The sequence below is a fragment of the Copidosoma floridanum genome, unplaced genomic scaffold (genome assembly GCF_036245765.1).
Source record: "Copidosoma floridanum isolate Cflo_tuat_1 unplaced genomic scaffold, Cflo_Japanese_pri ptg000007l, whole genome shotgun sequence".
Taxonomy (NCBI): Eukaryota; Metazoa; Arthropoda; class Insecta; order Hymenoptera; family Encyrtidae; genus Copidosoma; species Copidosoma floridanum.
This window is the reverse complement of record NW_028321884.1, coordinates 12,358,994-12,377,503: the sequence shown is the minus strand read 5'-3', so window position 1 is coordinate 12,377,503 and position 18,510 is coordinate 12,358,994.

Genomic DNA, 18,510 nt, shown 5'->3' with positions numbered 1-18,510 from the left:
GATCACTTGTATTAGTACTTGGCCGTGTAACTTTCAAATTCGTCACCTATGCGTGTTGACGTGGCTCTTATCTTTCGGAGCTGACTTTTCCGGGAGTCAAAATGAAAACCAACTTTCCAGGAGTGATGCACACAAATTTCACACAATACAGCTCATGTTGCACTCGTAGTTTTGGAAAGCGCTGTACTACAACTCGGGGGAGAGAGCACGCCATTTTCTACCCAACCGATCGACCGCCAGTTAGTTCTTCGGAGTGTAAAGCCACAGTTCACTACCTCCGAAATGTCGTCCCTACGCAAGTTCGTGCTACTGCAGAACTGCAGAAGGAAGTACAGGCCCGAGAAGTACTTCAAGTTCCACCTGACCGAGAACCTGTGGCTGAGCTGCGAGGACGAGGCCACCAGCGGCGATGTCCTCCTCAAGTTTTCCGTGAGACTTTGCTCCACGAGGCTGAGCTCGGCGTGCCTGGCGGAGCTAAGAAAGCAGAGCGACGCCATCGTCCAGGGCTTCGCTTCCAAGGAACCCAAGCTGATATACGAGAGTCCGAAGTTAGTGGTGGAGTTGGGCGTCGACGAGAGCAGTGGTGTGTTTGGACTTTTGTTCCGGAGTCCCGGTGCCGGGACACTGGTTTGCGTGAGTCTGGATGCGTTCCAGCGCATGGCCGAGCGCTTGGTGGCTGTCACTTGGTATCGGGTTCTGTTTGAGAAGAAGAACAAGATGATTTCGATGCTGAAACGACCGAATACTGCATGTAAAAAAACAATCGTATGAAATGTTCGGCTTGTGATTGTGTCGTTGATCAAACTAATTATTGTTAATTAAAATTTTTTGTATAAATAGTGTACAGTTTTTTATAAGAGTTATTTGGTGTACTTATGGTGGTTAATAAATTTGTATATTTTTGTAAAATATGATCAGAACAGCTCGTTTCACTTATTTTATGTACCCTCCTCAACAACTCTTTTTCAACAATATTTATCTATAATGTAGAAATAATATATATTTCCGCCTTCTAACCTCAAAATAGCACCTCCGGCGCTTGGTTTTGTGTCTACACGTGGAAAAATAGTACACACGAAACTCGTTCAAAATGGCTTCTTTACGTCACGAGTCGAAGGCGAGGGTTAACCTTTCGGTTCGTAAATCGAAACCTTTGAAAACTCGTACGTAGCTCAGTCAAAAGTTTATACCTATAATTAGACTTATAAATTATAACTACAATCATACTATAATTCCCTATAGAACAGCTATAATCATCTGTAAATTATAGCTACAATAATAGCTATAAATAACTGCTATAAGTATTACTCAAATTGTGAATAAAAACTGGAGCCTGAAGTATTTTTAAATAAGTAGAAAAAAAAATAAACAATTTAAGTTTTTTCAAAATTGTTTAAAACACTATTATGTCATATACCTTTAAAAAAAATCAAATTTTGAACCAACTTTTATTTAAAATTGCAACAGAATTCACAGCTGCACTTTATAGCCATATTTTACAGGTAATTATAGCCATACTGTTTCGTTGCTGGTACACATCTCTTCAAGAGCGATCACCAGGTTCGAGGGCCCTGATTAAATTAAATATAAAAATGTTTCTTTAGATACCTTAAAATTTAATTAAAATTAAAAATGTCTTAAAATTACTAGAACTATGTGGAAGAAAATTTAAGACATCTCAAACGTTTGGAAGTAGAAAACCAGTATTTTTAGTTAATTTATTGTTAATAATAAATTTCAGTTTCTAATTTATTGAAAACGTCCAAAGCAACAAGGGGTTTTACTTGATTTTTTTCGCAGAATACTGCCAGTTTGTAGATGATTCATATAAAATTTAATTCAATAATGAAAAAAAGCAAATTTTTATTTTACGTTACGATTGATTACAGAATTATTGTGGGAAAAAAATTGTGTGAAAAGTAATTTTTTAACTAAAGAAAAAAAAGTAAATACTACATTAAATAAAAATGTTATTTGAGGTACAACCTCGAACTGAGAAATTCAATTCTTTGAATCAAAGAAAATTTCTTTACCCTCATTCCGTTAAATATTTTCTTTTATTTAAAAAATATGAGTTTATTAAAAAGAACATTTTAATAAATTGAAGGATCCTTTTTTCATTACGATTTTCTCATTTGATTGTATATAACTTTTGTTTTTGATCAACTAAATTTTTTTTTTTAATTAAAAGAAAATATTCAATGGAATGAGGGTAAATCAATTTTCTTCGATTCAAGGAACTGGGTTGCTTTTCTTTATATTTTCTTATAATTAAAAAAATATAGATAATCCAAACAAAATTTTATGCAATTAAATAGGATATTCAGAATTGAAAATAGATATTTGTGAAAAAATAAAGCTCATCAAAAAACTATTTTTCATCCATCAAGTATTTTGTGTCTATAATGTTACTACATATTATCGTACCAAAAGTATGTTTCAATAAAAGTTTCATAATAGGAACATGAGTAATAAATTACTTGGACATTACCAATGTTGCTATTTCATGAGTATATGACACTCGTATCAATTTTTTATATAAAATCATATGAAAAATTAGAACTATGTTTAGAATCTTATTCGTGTAATTTGTTTCTGTTTGTTAACAAGTAGCAGCCAAGTTGAAACTGTTTGGTACAAAAAAAATATGTACGAATAATGAATAAAATTATACATTTAAGTAAAATTACATAATTTGATATTTATTTTTTATCAGATAAACTTACACAACTTGTTTTTAGGAACATTTTTACCAATTACTGCATTATAAGTAGTAATAAAAATGAAATTTCACTAAAAAAATAACAAATCACAATTTTGCAATAAAAAATTGTCCCCATAACATCAAGTTTAATAATTAACAAAATACTTTTACCCTAGTTTTTATCGGAGGTGCGAGTGCACGCGAGCATTCCCCGACGAACGTGCCTGATTGTGCTCACTTACAGGTATACATGGATTGTTCCATCCAAAATTGTAATATAGGTACTGGTGACCGTATCTTGTTGGTAGTAATAAAAGATGAGATACTGTGAGATTCCTAATCCATCTATAAGATGTGCAGCGTGTTTCCCCTTTAACACTGTGATTTTACATACAGCCGCTAGAATATACGTTTACCGCATGAGGTTGCTTTCGATTTGTTATCAAGGAAAATGGAAATATTAGAAAAAGTACTTATTTGTTATTACTCATTTGACGTTATGAATTGAATATTGCATTATGTGGGCCCTTTTATTGTAATTGCAGATCAAAACATTGAAAATGAGGAATTTATATGGTGAAAGCTTAGCTCAGAGAGGGCGCCAGGGGGACTCGGGCCTGATTCATGGATGTGTTAATGTATTCGTGTGAGCGTGTGTAATTATGTGTAGGGTGACACTCTACGATCCACGTTATCTACGAATGTTATATATATAGTATGAGACGCTCACACGGATACATTAACACATCCATGAATCAGGCTCGAGTCACCCCTGGCGCCCTCTTTGAGCTAAGCTTTCACCATATAAATTCCTCATTTTCAATGTTTTGCTCTGCAATTACAATAAAAGGGCCCACATAATGCAATATTCAATTCATAACGTCAAATGAGTAATAACAAATAAGTACTTTTTCCAATATCTCCACTTTTCTTGATAACAAATCGAAAGCAACCTCATGCGGTAAACGTATATTCTAGCGGCTGTATGTAAAATCACAGTGTTAAAAACACGCACATCTTATAGACGGATTAATCCACAAAAATTTGCCGCATATATAAGTTCTAAAAAGTTTATTTTTTATACACACAGGCAGTCTTTCGAGTCTACGCATAAGCGCTCAAGAACTCTCTCGATCACTTGTATTAGTACTTGGCCGTGTAACTTTCAAATTCGTCACCTATGCGTGTTGACGTGGCTCTTATCTTTCGGAGCTGACTTTTCCGGGAGTCAAAATGAAAACCAACTTTCCAGGAGTGATGCACACAAATTTCACACAATACAGCTCATGTTGCACTCGTAGTTTTGGAAAGCGCTGTACTACAACTCGGGGGAGAGAGCACGCCATTTTCTACCCAACCGATCGACCGCCAGTTAGTTCTTCGGAGTGTAAAGCCACAGTTCACTACCTCCGAAATGTCGTCCCTACGCAAGTTCGTGCTACTGCAGAACTGCAGAAGGAAGTACAGGCCCGAGAAGTACTTCAAGTTCCACCTGACCGAGAACCTGTGGCTGAGCTGCGAGGACGAGGCCACCAGCGGCGATGTCCTCCTCAAGTTTTCCGTGAGACTTTGCTCCACGAGGCTGAGCTCGGCGTGCCTGGCGGAGCTAAGAAAGCAGAGCGACGCCATCGTCCAGGGCTTCGCTTCCAAGGAACCCAAGCTGATATACGAGAGTCCGAAGTTAGTGGTGGAGTTGGGCGTCGACGAGAGCAGTGGTGTGTTTGGACTTTTGTTCCGGAGTCCCGGTGCCGGGACACTGGTTTGCGTGAGTCTGGATGCGTTCCAGCGCATGGCCGAGCGCTTGGTGGCTGTCACTTGGTATCGGGTTCTGTTTGAGAAGAAGAACAAGATGATTTCGATGCTGAAACGACCGAATACTGCATGTAAAAAAACAATCGTATGAAATGTTCGGCTTGTGATTGTGTCGTTGATCAAACTAATTATTGTTAATTAAAATTTTTTGTATAAATAGTGTACAGTTTTTTATAAGAGTTATTTGGTGTACTTATGGTGGTTAATAAATTTGTATATTTTTGTAAAATATGATCAGAACAGCTCGTTTCACTTATTTTATGTACCCTCCTCAACAACTCTTTTTCAACAATATTTATCTATAATGTAGAAATAATATATATTTCCGCCTTCTAACCTCAAAATAGCACCTCCGGCGCTTGGTTTTGTGTCTACACGTGGAAAAATAGTACACACGAAACTCGTTCAAAATGGCTTCTTTACGTCACGAGTCGAAGGCGAGGGTTAACCTTTCGGTTCGTAAATCGAAACCTTTGAAAACTCGTACGTAGCTCAGTCAAAAGTTTATACCTATAATTAGACTTATAAATTATAACTACAATCATACTATAATTCCCTATAGAACAGCTATAATCATCTGTAAATTATAGCTACAATAATAGCTATAAATAACTGCTATAAGTATTACTCAAATTGTGAATAAAAACTGGAGCCTGAAGTATTTTTAAATAAGTAGAAAAAAAAATAAACAATTTAAGTTTTTTCAAAATTGTTTAAAACACTATTATGTCATATACCTTTAAAAAAAATCAAATTTTGAACCAACTTTTATTTAAAATTGCAACAGAATTCACAGCTGCACTTTATAGCCATATTTTACAGGTAATTATAGCCATACTGTTTCGTTGCTGGTACACATCTCTTCAAGAGCGATCACCAGGTTCGAGGGCCCTGATTAAATTAAATATAAAAATGTTTCTTTAGATACCTTAAAATTTAATTAAAATTAAAAATGTCTTAAAATTACTAGAACTATGTGGAAGAAAATTTAAGACATCTCAAACGTTTGGAAGTAGAAAACCAGTATTTTTAGTTAATTTATTGTTAATAATAAATTTCAGTTTCTAATTTATTGAAAACGTCCAAAGCAACAAGGGGTTTTACTTGATTTTTTTCGCAGAATACTGCCAGTTTGTAGATGATTCATATAAAATTTAATTCAATAATGAAAAAAAGCAAATTTTTATTTTACGTTACGATTGATTACAGAATTATTGTGGGAAAAAAATTGTGTGAAAAGTAATTTTTTAACTAAAGAAAAAAAAGTAAATACTACATTAAATAAAAATGTTATTTGAGGTACAACCTCGAACTGAGAAATTCAATTCTTTGAATCAAAGAAAATTTCTTTACCCTCATTCCGTTAAATATTTTCTTTTATTTAAAAAATATGAGTTTATTAAAAAGAACATTTTAATAAATTGAAGGATCCTTTTTTCATTACGATTTTCTCATTTGATTGTATATAACTTTTGTTTTTGATCAACTAAATTTTTTTTTTTAATTAAAAGAAAATATTCAATGGAATGAGGGTAAATCAATTTTCTTCGATTCAAGGAACTGGGTTGCTTTTCTTTATATTTTCTTATAATTAAAAAAATATAGATAATCCAAACAAAATTTTATGCAATTAAATAGGATATTCAGAATTGAAAATAGATATTTGTGAAAAAATAAAGCTCATCAAAAAACTATTTTTCATCCATCAAGTATTTTGTGTCTATAATGTTACTACATATTATCGTACCAAAAGTATGTTTCAATAAAAGTTTCATAATAGGAACATGAGTAATAAATTACTTGGACATTACCAATGTTGCTATTTCATGAGTATATGACACTCGTATCAATTTTTTATATAAAATCATATGAAAAATTAGAACTATGTTTAGAATCTTATTCGTGTAATTTGTTTCTGTTTGTTAACAAGTAGCAGCCAAGTTGAAACTGTTTGGTACAAAAAAAATATGTACGAATAATGAATAAAATTATACATTTAAGTAAAATTACATAATTTGATATTTATTTTTTATCAGATAAACTTACACAACTTGTTTTTAGGAACATTTTTACCAATTACTGCATTATAAGTAGTAATAAAAATGAAATTTCACTAAAAAAATAACAAATCACAATTTTGCAATAAAAAATTGTCCCCATAACATCAAGTTTAATAATTAACAAAATACTTTTACCCTAGTTTTTATCGGAGGTGCGAGTGCACGCGAGCATTCCCCGACGAACGTGCCTGATTGTGCTCACTTACAGGTATACATGGATTGTTCCATCCAAAATTGTAATATAGGTACTGGTGACCGTATCTTGTTGGTAGTAATAAAAGATGAGATACTGTGAGATTCCTAATCCATCTATAAGATGTGCAGCGTGTTTCCCCTTTAACACTGTGATTTTACATACAGCCGCTAGAATATACGTTTACCGCATGAGGTTGCTTTCGATTTGTTATCAAGGAAAATGGAAATATTAGAAAAAGTACTTATTTGTTATTACTCATTTGACGTTATGAATTGAATATTGCATTATGTGGGCCCTTTTATTGTAATTGCAGATCAAAACATTGAAAATGAGGAATTTATATGGTGAAAGCTTAGCTCAGAGAGGGCGCCAGGGGGACTCGGGCCTGATTCATGGATGTGTTAATGTATTCGTGTGAGCGTGTGTAATTATGTGTAGGGTGACACTCTACGATCCACGTTATCTACGAATGTTATATATATAGTATGAGACGCTCACACGGATACATTAACACATCCATGAATCAGGCTCGAGTCACCCCTGGCGCCCTCTTTGAGCTAAGCTTTCACCATATAAATTCCTCATTTTCAATGTTTTGCTCTGCAATTACAATAAAAGGGCCCACATAATGCAATATTCAATTCATAACGTCAAATGAGTAATAACAAATAAGTACTTTTTCCAATATCTCCACTTTTCTTGATAACAAATCGAAAGCAACCTCATGCGGTAAACGTATATTCTAGCGGCTGTATGTAAAATCACAGTGTTAAAAACACGCACATCTTATAGACGGATTAATCCACAAAAATTTGCCGCATATATAAGTTCTAAAAAGTTTATTTTTTATACACACAGGCAGTCTTTCGAGTCTACGCATAAGCGCTCAAGAACTCTCTCGATCACTTGTATTAGTACTTGGCCGTGTAACTTTCAAATTCGTCACCTATGCGTGTTGACGTGGCTCTTATCTTTCGGAGCTGACTTTTCCGGGAGTCAAAATGAAAACCAACTTTCCAGGAGTGATGCACACAAATTTCACACAATACAGCTCATGTTGCACTCGTAGTTTTGGAAAGCGCTGTACTACAACTCGGGGGAGAGAGCACGCCATTTTCTACCCAACCGATCGACCGCCAGTTAGTTCTTCGGAGTGTAAAGCCACAGTTCACTACCTCCGAAATGTCGTCCCTACGCAAGTTCGTGCTACTGCAGAACTGCAGAAGGAAGTACAGGCCCGAGAAGTACTTCAAGTTCCACCTGACCGAGAACCTGTGGCTGAGCTGCGAGGACGAGGCCACCAGCGGCGATGTCCTCCTCAAGTTTTCCGTGAGACTTTGCTCCACGAGGCTGAGCTCGGCGTGCCTGGCGGAGCTAAGAAAGCAGAGCGACGCCATCGTCCAGGGCTTCGCTTCCAAGGAACCCAAGCTGATATACGAGAGTCCGAAGTTAGTGGTGGAGTTGGGCGTCGACGAGAGCAGTGGTGTGTTTGGACTTTTGTTCCGGAGTCCCGGTGCCGGGACACTGGTTTGCGTGAGTCTGGATGCGTTCCAGCGCATGGCCGAGCGCTTGGTGGCTGTCACTTGGTATCGGGTTCTGTTTGAGAAGAAGAACAAGATGATTTCGATGCTGAAACGACCGAATACTGCATGTAAAAAAACAATCGTATGAAATGTTCGGCTTGTGATTGTGTCGTTGATCAAACTAATTATTGTTAATTAAAATTTTTTGTATAAATAGTGTACAGTTTTTTATAAGAGTTATTTGGTGTACTTATGGTGGTTAATAAATTTGTATATTTTTGTAAAATATGATCAGAACAGCTCGTTTCACTTATTTTATGTACCCTCCTCAACAACTCTTTTTCAACAATATTTATCTATAATGTAGAAATAATATATATTTCCGCCTTCTAACCTCAAAATAGCACCTCCGGCGCTTGGTTTTGTGTCTACACGTGGAAAAATAGTACACACGAAACTCGTTCAAAATGGCTTCTTTACGTCACGAGTCGAAGGCGAGGGTTAACCTTTCGGTTCGTAAATCGAAACCTTTGAAAACTCGTACGTAGCTCAGTCAAAAGTTTATACCTATAATTAGACTTATAAATTATAACTACAATCATACTATAATTCCCTATAGAACAGCTATAATCATCTGTAAATTATAGCTACAATAATAGCTATAAATAACTGCTATAAGTATTACTCAAATTGTGAATAAAAACTGGAGCCTGAAGTATTTTTAAATAAGTAGAAAAAAAAATAAACAATTTAAGTTTTTTCAAAATTGTTTAAAACACTATTATGTCATATACCTTTAAAAAAAATCAAATTTTGAACCAACTTTTATTTAAAATTGCAACAGAATTCACAGCTGCACTTTATAGCCATATTTTACAGGTAATTATAGCCATACTGTTTCGTTGCTGGTACACATCTCTTCAAGAGCGATCACCAGGTTCGAGGGCCCTGATTAAATTAAATATAAAAATGTTTCTTTAGATACCTTAAAATTTAATTAAAATTAAAAATGTCTTAAAATTACTAGAACTATGTGGAAGAAAATTTAAGACATCTCAAACGTTTGGAAGTAGAAAACCAGTATTTTTAGTTAATTTATTGTTAATAATAAATTTCAGTTTCTAATTTATTGAAAACGTCCAAAGCAACAAGGGGTTTTACTTGATTTTTTTCGCAGAATACTGCCAGTTTGTAGATGATTCATATAAAATTTAATTCAATAATGAAAAAAAGCAAATTTTTATTTTACGTTACGATTGATTACAGAATTATTGTGGGAAAAAAATTGTGTGAAAAGTAATTTTTTAACTAAAGAAAAAAAAGTAAATACTACATTAAATAAAAATGTTATTTGAGGTACAACCTCGAACTGAGAAATTCAATTCTTTGAATCAAAGAAAATTTCTTTACCCTCATTCCGTTAAATATTTTCTTTTATTTAAAAAATATGAGTTTATTAAAAAGAACATTTTAATAAATTGAAGGATCCTTTTTTCATTACGATTTTCTCATTTGATTGTATATAACTTTTGTTTTTGATCAACTAAATTTTTTTTTTTAATTAAAAGAAAATATTCAATGGAATGAGGGTAAATCAATTTTCTTCGATTCAAAGAACTGGGTTGCTTTTCTTTATATTTTCTTATAATTAAAAAAATATAGATAATCCAAACAAAATTTTATGCAATTAAATAGGATATTCAGAATTGAAAATAGATATTTGTGAAAAAATAAAGCTCATCAAAAAACTATTTTTCATCCATCAAGTATTTTGTGTCTATAATGTTACTACATATTATCGTACCAAAAGTATGTTTCAATAAAAGTTTCATAATAGGAACATGAGTAATAAATTACTTGGACATTACCAATGTTGCTATTTCATGAGTATATGACACTCGTATCAATTTTTTATATAAAATCATATGAAAAATTAGAACTATGTTTAGAATCTTATTCGTGTAATTTGTTTCTGTTTGTTAACAAGTAGCAGCCAAGTTGAAACTGTTTGGTACAAAAAAAATATGTACGAATAATGAATAAAATTATACATTTAAGTAAAATTACATAATTTGATATTTATTTTTTATCAGATAAACTTACACAACTTGTTTTTAGGAACATTTTTACCAATTACTGCATTATAAGTAGTAATAAAAATGAAATTTCACTAAAAAAATAACAAATCACAATTTTGCAATAAAAAATTGTCCCCATAACATCAAGTTTAATAATTAACAAAATACTTTTACCCTAGTTTTTATCGGAGGTGCGAGTGCACGCGAGCATTCCCCGACGAACGTGCCTGATTGTGCTCACTTACAGGTATACATGGATTGTTCCATCCAAAATTGTAATATAGGTACTGGTGACCGTATCTTGTTGGTAGTAATAAAAGATGAGATACTGTGAGATTCCTAATCCATCTATAAGATGTGCAGCGTGTTTCCCCTTTAACACTGTGATTTTACATACAGCCGCTAGAATATACGTTTACCGCATGAGGTTGCTTTCGATTTGTTATCAAGGAAAATGGAAATATTAGAAAAAGTACTTATTTGTTATTACTCATTTGACGTTATGAATTGAATATTGCATTATGTGGGCCCTTTTATTGTAATTGCAGATCAAAACATTGAAAATGAGGAATTTATATGGTGAAAGCTTAGCTCAGAGAGGGCGCCAGGGGGACTCGGGCCTGATTCATGGATGTGTTAATGTATTCGTGTGAGCGTGTGTAATTATGTGTAGGGTGACACTCTACGATCCACGTTATCTACGAATGTTATATATATAGTATGAGACGCTCACACGGATACATTAACACATCCATGAATCAGGCTCGAGTCACCCCTGGCGCCCTCTTTGAGCTAAGCTTTCACCATATAAATTCCTCATTTTCAATGTTTTGCTCTGCAATTACAATAAAAGGGCCCACATAATGCAATATTCAATTCATAACGTCAAATGAGTAATAACAAATAAGTACTTTTTCCAATATCTCCACTTTTCTTGATAACAAATCGAAAGCAACCTCATGCGGTAAACGTATATTCTAGCGGCTGTATGTAAAATCACAGTGTTAAAAACACGCACATCTTATAGACGGATTAATCCACAAAAATTTGCCGCATATATAAGTTCTAAAAAGTTTATTTTTTATACACACAGGCAGTCTTTCGAGTCTACGCATAAGCGCTCAAGAACTCTCTCGATCACTTGTATTAGTACTTGGCCGTGTAACTTTCAAATTCGTCACCTATGCGTGTTGACGTGGCTCTTATCTTTCGGAGCTGACTTTTCCGGGAGTCAAAATGAAAACCAACTTTCCAGGAGTGATGCACACAAATTTCACACAATACAGCTCATGTTGCACTCGTAGTTTTGGAAAGCGCTGTACTACAACTCGGGGGAGAGAGCACGCCATTTTCTACCCAACCGATCGACCGCCAGTTAGTTCTTCGGAGTGTAAAGCCACAGTTCACTACCTCCGAAATGTCGTCCCTACGCAAGTTCGTGCTACTGCAGAACTGCAGAAGGAAGTACAGGCCCGAGAAGTACTTCAAGTTCCACCTGACCGAGAACCTGTGGCTGAGCTGCGAGGACGAGGCCACCAGCGGCGATGTCCTCCTCAAGTTTTCCGTGAGACTTTGCTCCACGAGGCTGAGCTCGGCGTGCCTGGCGGAGCTAAGAAAGCAGAGCGACGCCATCGTCCAGGGCTTCGCTTCCAAGGAACCCAAGCTGATATACGAGAGTCCGAAGTTAGTGGTGGAGTTGGGCGTCGACGAGAGCAGTGGTGTGTTTGGACTTTTGTTCCGGAGTCCCGGTGCCGGGACACTGGTTTGCGTGAGTCTGGATGCGTTCCAGCGCATGGCCGAGCGCTTGGTGGCTGTCACTTGGTATCGGGTTCTGTTTGAGAAGAAGAACAAGATGATTTCGATGCTGAAACGACCGAATACTGCATGTAAAAAAACAATCGTATGAAATGTTCGGCTTGTGATTGTGTCGTTGATCAAACTAATTATTGTTAATTAAAATTTTTTGTATAAATAGTGTACAGTTTTTTATAAGAGTTATTTGGTGTACTTATGGTGGTTAATAAATTTGTATATTTTTGTAAAATATGATCAGAACAGCTCGTTTCACTTATTTTATGTACCCTCCTCAACAACTCTTTTTCAACAATATTTATCTATAATGTAGAAATAATATATATTTCCGCCTTCTAACCTCAAAATAGCACCTCCGGCGCTTGGTTTTGTGTCTACACGTGGAAAAATAGTACACACGAAACTCGTTCAAAATGGCTTCTTTACGTCACGAGTCGAAGGCGAGGGTTAACCTTTCGGTTCGTAAATCGAAACCTTTGAAAACTCGTACGTAGCTCAGTCAAAAGTTTATACCTATAATTAGACTTATAAATTATAACTACAATCATACTATAATTCCCTATATAACAGCTATAATCATCTGTAAATTATAGCTATAATAATAGCTATAAATAACTGCTATAAGTATTACTCAAATTGTGAATAAAAACTGGAGCCTGAAGTATTTTTAAATAAGTAGAAAAAAAAATAAACAATTTAAGTTTTTTCAAAATTGTTTAAAACACTATTATGTCATATACCTTTAAAAAAAATCAAATTTTGAACCAACTTTTATTTAAAATTGCAACAGAATTCACAGCTGCACTTTATAGCCATATTTTACAGGTAATTATAGCCATACTGTTTCGTTGCTGGTACACATCTCTTCAAGAGCGATCACCAGGTTCGAGGGCCCTGATTAAATTAAATATAAAAATGTTTCTTTAGATACCTTAAAATTTAATTAAAATTAAAAATGTCTTAAAATTACTAGAACTATGTGGAAGAAAATTTAAGACATCTCAAACGTTTGGAAGTAGAAAACCAGTATTTTTAGTTAATTTATTGTTAATAATAAATTTCAGTTTCTAATTTATTGAAAACGTCCAAAGCAACAAGGGGTTTTACTTGATTTTTTTCGCAGAATACTGCCAGTTTGTAGATGATTCATATAAAATTTAATTCAATAATGAAAAAAAGCAAATTTTTATTTTACGTTACGATTGATTACAGAATTATTGTGGGAAAAAAATTGTGTGAAAAGTAATTTTTTAACTAAAGAAAAAAAAGTAAATACTACATTAAATAAAAATGTTATTTGAGGTACAACCTCGAACTGAGAAATTCAATTCTTTGAATCAAAGAAAATTTCTTTACCCTCATTCCGTTAAATATTTTCTTTTATTTAAAAAATATGAGTTTATTAAAAAGAACATTTTAATAAATTGAAGGATCCTTTTTTCATTACGATTTTCTCATTTGATTGTATATAACTTTTGTTTTTGATCAACTAAATTTTTTTTTTTAATTAAAAGAAAATATTCAATGGAATGAGGGTAAATCAATTTTCTTCGATTCAAAGAACTGGGTTGCTTTTCTTTATATTTTCTTATAATTAAAAAAATATAGATAATCCAAACAAAATTTTATGCAATTAAATAGGATATTCAGAATTGAAAATAGATATTTGTGAAAAAATAAAGCTCATCAAAAAACTATTTTTCATCCATCAAGTATTTTGTGTCTATAATGTTACTACATATTATCGTACCAAAAGTATGTTTCAATAAAAGTTTCATAATAGGAACATGAGTAATAAATTACTTGGACATTACCAATGTTGCTATTTCATGAGTATATGACACTCGTATCAATTTTTTATATAAAATCATATGAAAAATTAGAACTATGTTTAGAATCTTATTCGTGTAATTTGTTTCTGTTTGTTAACAAGTAGCAGCCAAGTTGAAACTGTTTGGTACAAAAAAAATATGTACGAATAATGAATAAAATTATACATTTAAGTAAAATTACATAATTTGATATTTATTTTTTATCAGATAAACTTACACAACTTGTTTTTAGGAACATTTTTACCAATTACTGCATTATAAGTAGTAATAAAAATGAAATTTCACTAAAAAAATAACAAATCACAATTTTGCAATAAAAAATTGTCCCCATAACATCAAGTTTAATAATTAACAAAATACTTTTACCCTAGTTTTCTTCTACACAGGCAAAGTAAATGCATTTTCTAGCACATGCAGAACTAATTTTATCAAACATGCATTTTCTATAATCGGTTATTAGGAATTCATGATGCGCTTCAATACGCGATATACCGCAGTAATCTAATGCTACGAGATAAGAAAAATGACTACAGCATTCGCGCAACTAGTATGTTTTTTAAACAGCCATTACAGTACTTTTGTAGATTAATCACCAGCAGAATATCTGCTAAATAATGCTCAATCCTGAGCTCATTGTATTTATTTGTGTGTATTAATTTTTTCTACATAGAGAAAAACACAATTTGTCATTTAACTGAACCTCTGGCGTAAATCATAAATGAAAATGGTAGACTACACGTTGAAAAAATTCTACTATTTCTTTTATCGATAATATTTTCGTTAACGTATAATCAAAAAACCATTGTAGACTTTCTATTTTAAGAAATGAGTAAAACAGGCACGTATTTCTCAAGCCTCTGGATTACAGGTACATAACATCATTTTCGGCCGAGAGCCATTCGCTCTGTACACATCGCGGCAAAAATTGGAACTTGGACACAAAATCTCATTTAAAATACGCGTGTATTCATTCGTATTGCATGAAATCCAATTGAAATCCATTCAGTACATAGGTATACTCCTATGAAAATCTTACATGAGCACACTAGCGCCAGCTGATGCTAGAAACAAGCCCAAATCGTACGTTTGGTACTAGTGTGTCGAAGAGCACTGCACACATACATTTTATACGGAATTTGGTACCGAAGTTCAAATTTTTGCCGCAATGTGCACAGAGTCACTTGCTCAACGCACGTCACCAAGTGTTCAGACAGTTCGAATTCAAAATACCACTGATCAACATCGTCTTTCTGTACCTGTTGTGTCGTTATTGGTTTGTACAACACCTGATGTTAAAAATTGAGGACACAAAATAACATTTGACCAGCGAGCCGTTAAAGCAGGGAAGTAAGTTGAACTGTTATTTTTTAAATTAATTATCAGTATGAAAATAGTTTTAAATGCATTGTCCTCCAAATCATTAGATAAAATACAGTAGATGCCTAACTATTTAGTTTTTTCCTACCTTTTAAAGCACATAGAGATACATATGTGTTTTTTCGTAACGGTTTCTCATTGAAGATAACAAAAACGACTACAGCGACTTACGTAAAATTCAGTGAGTAAAAAGCGCTCGTTATCTTCTTAGAAATATCCCTCATGATCATTAAAAATATATTATACCGCTAAAACTATCATGTTTTTGTATATTTAACAGAAAAAACTTAAAAAGATAAGTCCATGCTTGATTACGTTTGATACAGAATGAGGACTGCGTAGTAGTTTGTACAGTAAACAAATTTTTTAAACTAAAAAATCTCATTCATCTATACGTAAAATACTCGAGCAACCCCCCCCCCCTAAATCCAAATTATAGTGTTATTTCCAAACGAGGGTTCAATTTATCTGCACTAAACACCAATCATTTTCATATATATTATCTGAAATCGTATGAAGCAATTAATGTTACTTAAATATTTCTGCCAACAGGAAAACAACTTTTTGAATAGTCAAACCTCGTCAAAGGTCATTACTACATATTGCAAACCACCAAAAAACCACCATGTCGGATTTCGGGCCGTTCTTGTGGGGATGTGGCCATTGTGACAGAACATTCGCAGTATTGGATGAGTGCAACTTACACCAGGACACCCATGCGAGGATTATTTATACCTGTTCAACTTGCCAAAAAACCTGCACACCCTACACCCGTTATCTAAACCACATACGCGTCCATACGTATGAAAAACCTTACACTTGCGAAGCGTGTAACGAATCTTTCAGACGAAAGGCGTGCCTTGACGCGCACGTGCGTCGTTGTCACAGCACTGATAAGTATCATAACAACAACGAACAGCAAAAACATGGACATGGTCTTGTTAATAAGAAACCTGTTCAAAATTGCGGCTATGATAGCCAGCGGAAACGTAACGAAGCGTTGTCAAAAGGAAAACGACAGTAATTTTTGATGATCAGTTGTGAAACTTTTAAAATTAAAGTAAAAGCTCGTCTCAATTGTGAATCCAAACAAATAAAAAATATTTTGGAAAAAACAGGTTTGCCGTTGAATTTATTTTATTCGTTTTATTGTAAAAATTACTTTTTACAACCCACGTTATTTGTAGCATTGTCAGGTCTTTTCCATCTTAACTACGATAAGAGTTCTTACTGAAAATTAATTAGCTTTTTTTTTTTCAGACAATTACATGTAGGCTACCAGTAAGTTCTCGGCTTAAAAATTGTTGAAAAATTATTTTTATCAAAATAGTAATTCACTTTAATGGTATGACATTGATGACTTTGAATATCGGAAGATTAATTTTATCTAAAACAAGTGTCTACAAGAGGTTCGATTAGCTTTTTGAAGACGTCTATTACTCCTGGACTCAAAGTGATAAGAAACAACTGTCATCATTAGTTAAATGTGAAATTAGGCAATGACTTTGGTGAGGCAACATCCTCAAAATCGTTAAGTCGATTGCCTTTAACAAAATTGTGTGACGGTGAAGAAATATTTCATTCAATATGATCTACTTATTTAATTTCATATATTTTATATTTTTTTTAAAACATTGAACTTAGGAAATTAAAAAATATTTAACTTTAACTTTGAAGATTATAGTTTGAATAATAAGAGGAAAAATGTTGTAGGTTTTTGTGTACTTACCTAGTAAATTATAAGCATTACTGTCGTACTATCATTCGTAAGTTTTAGTACGTTTGGGTTTATAAAGAACTTGAGAAACAAACGTAGTGTGATTACGCAACTGATGGAAAAAAAATTAACGAAAGACGTGACATTTATTTACAAATCTTATTCGAGTTTTATTATAAAAATAAAAATGAAAACGGAATAAAAAAAACGCGCGAAGCGCGTATTTTCTTGTGCTTTAAGAGTTTGGTGAATCCCACAAAAATTTCATCACGCGCATGTGCAGAAACAAACTTGGATTCCAGTTACTGGAATGTCCAAAATGTCCGAATGCCGAATACCGCAATTCTGTATCGTAACTTCACATTTTGCAAAAATATACATGTATCACGTATATTTTAACTTGCGATTTCTTATACTTATTTGTATTTATGTAGTAAGGTAAAATTTTTTCATTGAGCTAACTTAAATATTTAAGGTGCGACCTACGTATAAAAGTCGTGTACTTTTTATTTACCTTAAAAATTAGAAAGAAAAAAAATAGTAATAATTAAATTAAAAAACTGATTTAAAATTAAGTCATGTATAAAATTTTTGGAGTTTTTGATATAAATATGAACACTGATTGAAAATATAATTTCTTGTTAATATTTTTTGTGCAAAAGCTGATTTTTAAGAACTATTAATGATAAAAATAAAAAACGTACGGTACCGTCGTTTTGAGAAATGAAAACGAAAAGCAGAAATAGTAAATTTCCTGAAAAGTTATAAAATAAAAATAATTGCAACTACTTACTAAAAATTAATGATTTTTATTTGTTTTTAATAAAAGTCACCTAACTTATGAGAATATTTGAAGACGAAGATGGGTTAAATTACAAGTTTTTAGGGCATCAACAAAATTTTGGTTTTAAAAATTACACAGTTTTAAAATGCTTCTTTTCTTTTTATTAAAAAAACAATATTTAGCATACACAGTATGCAAGTAAGACATGTATTTCCGATACATTTCATCGTCTTAAAGCTTTAAGGGATTTAAAAAATTACTCTAAGATAAATTTTACATATGTACAATATTTTTAACATGCAATAATGGTTTTGATCTTAAAAACTACGAATTGCTAATTCATATCGTCACTGACTTTCGTAATTGAGTCCAAAAAATGAGTAATATGTTCAAGTCTAATGCCAATCATAATTATGCAAAATGTAATATGCGCACTTACAAGTTGAGGGTAAACTTTTGTTTCAACGTAATCGTATTTATAATATATTGTTTCGTTTTGAATAAACTAATTAAACGTTTTTTTAAATGGAAATAAAATTAAACCAGTAAATACGACCAAAACTTTTTTCTGTATTCAATATAACTAAAAAATGTTCAATTATATTCTAATACACA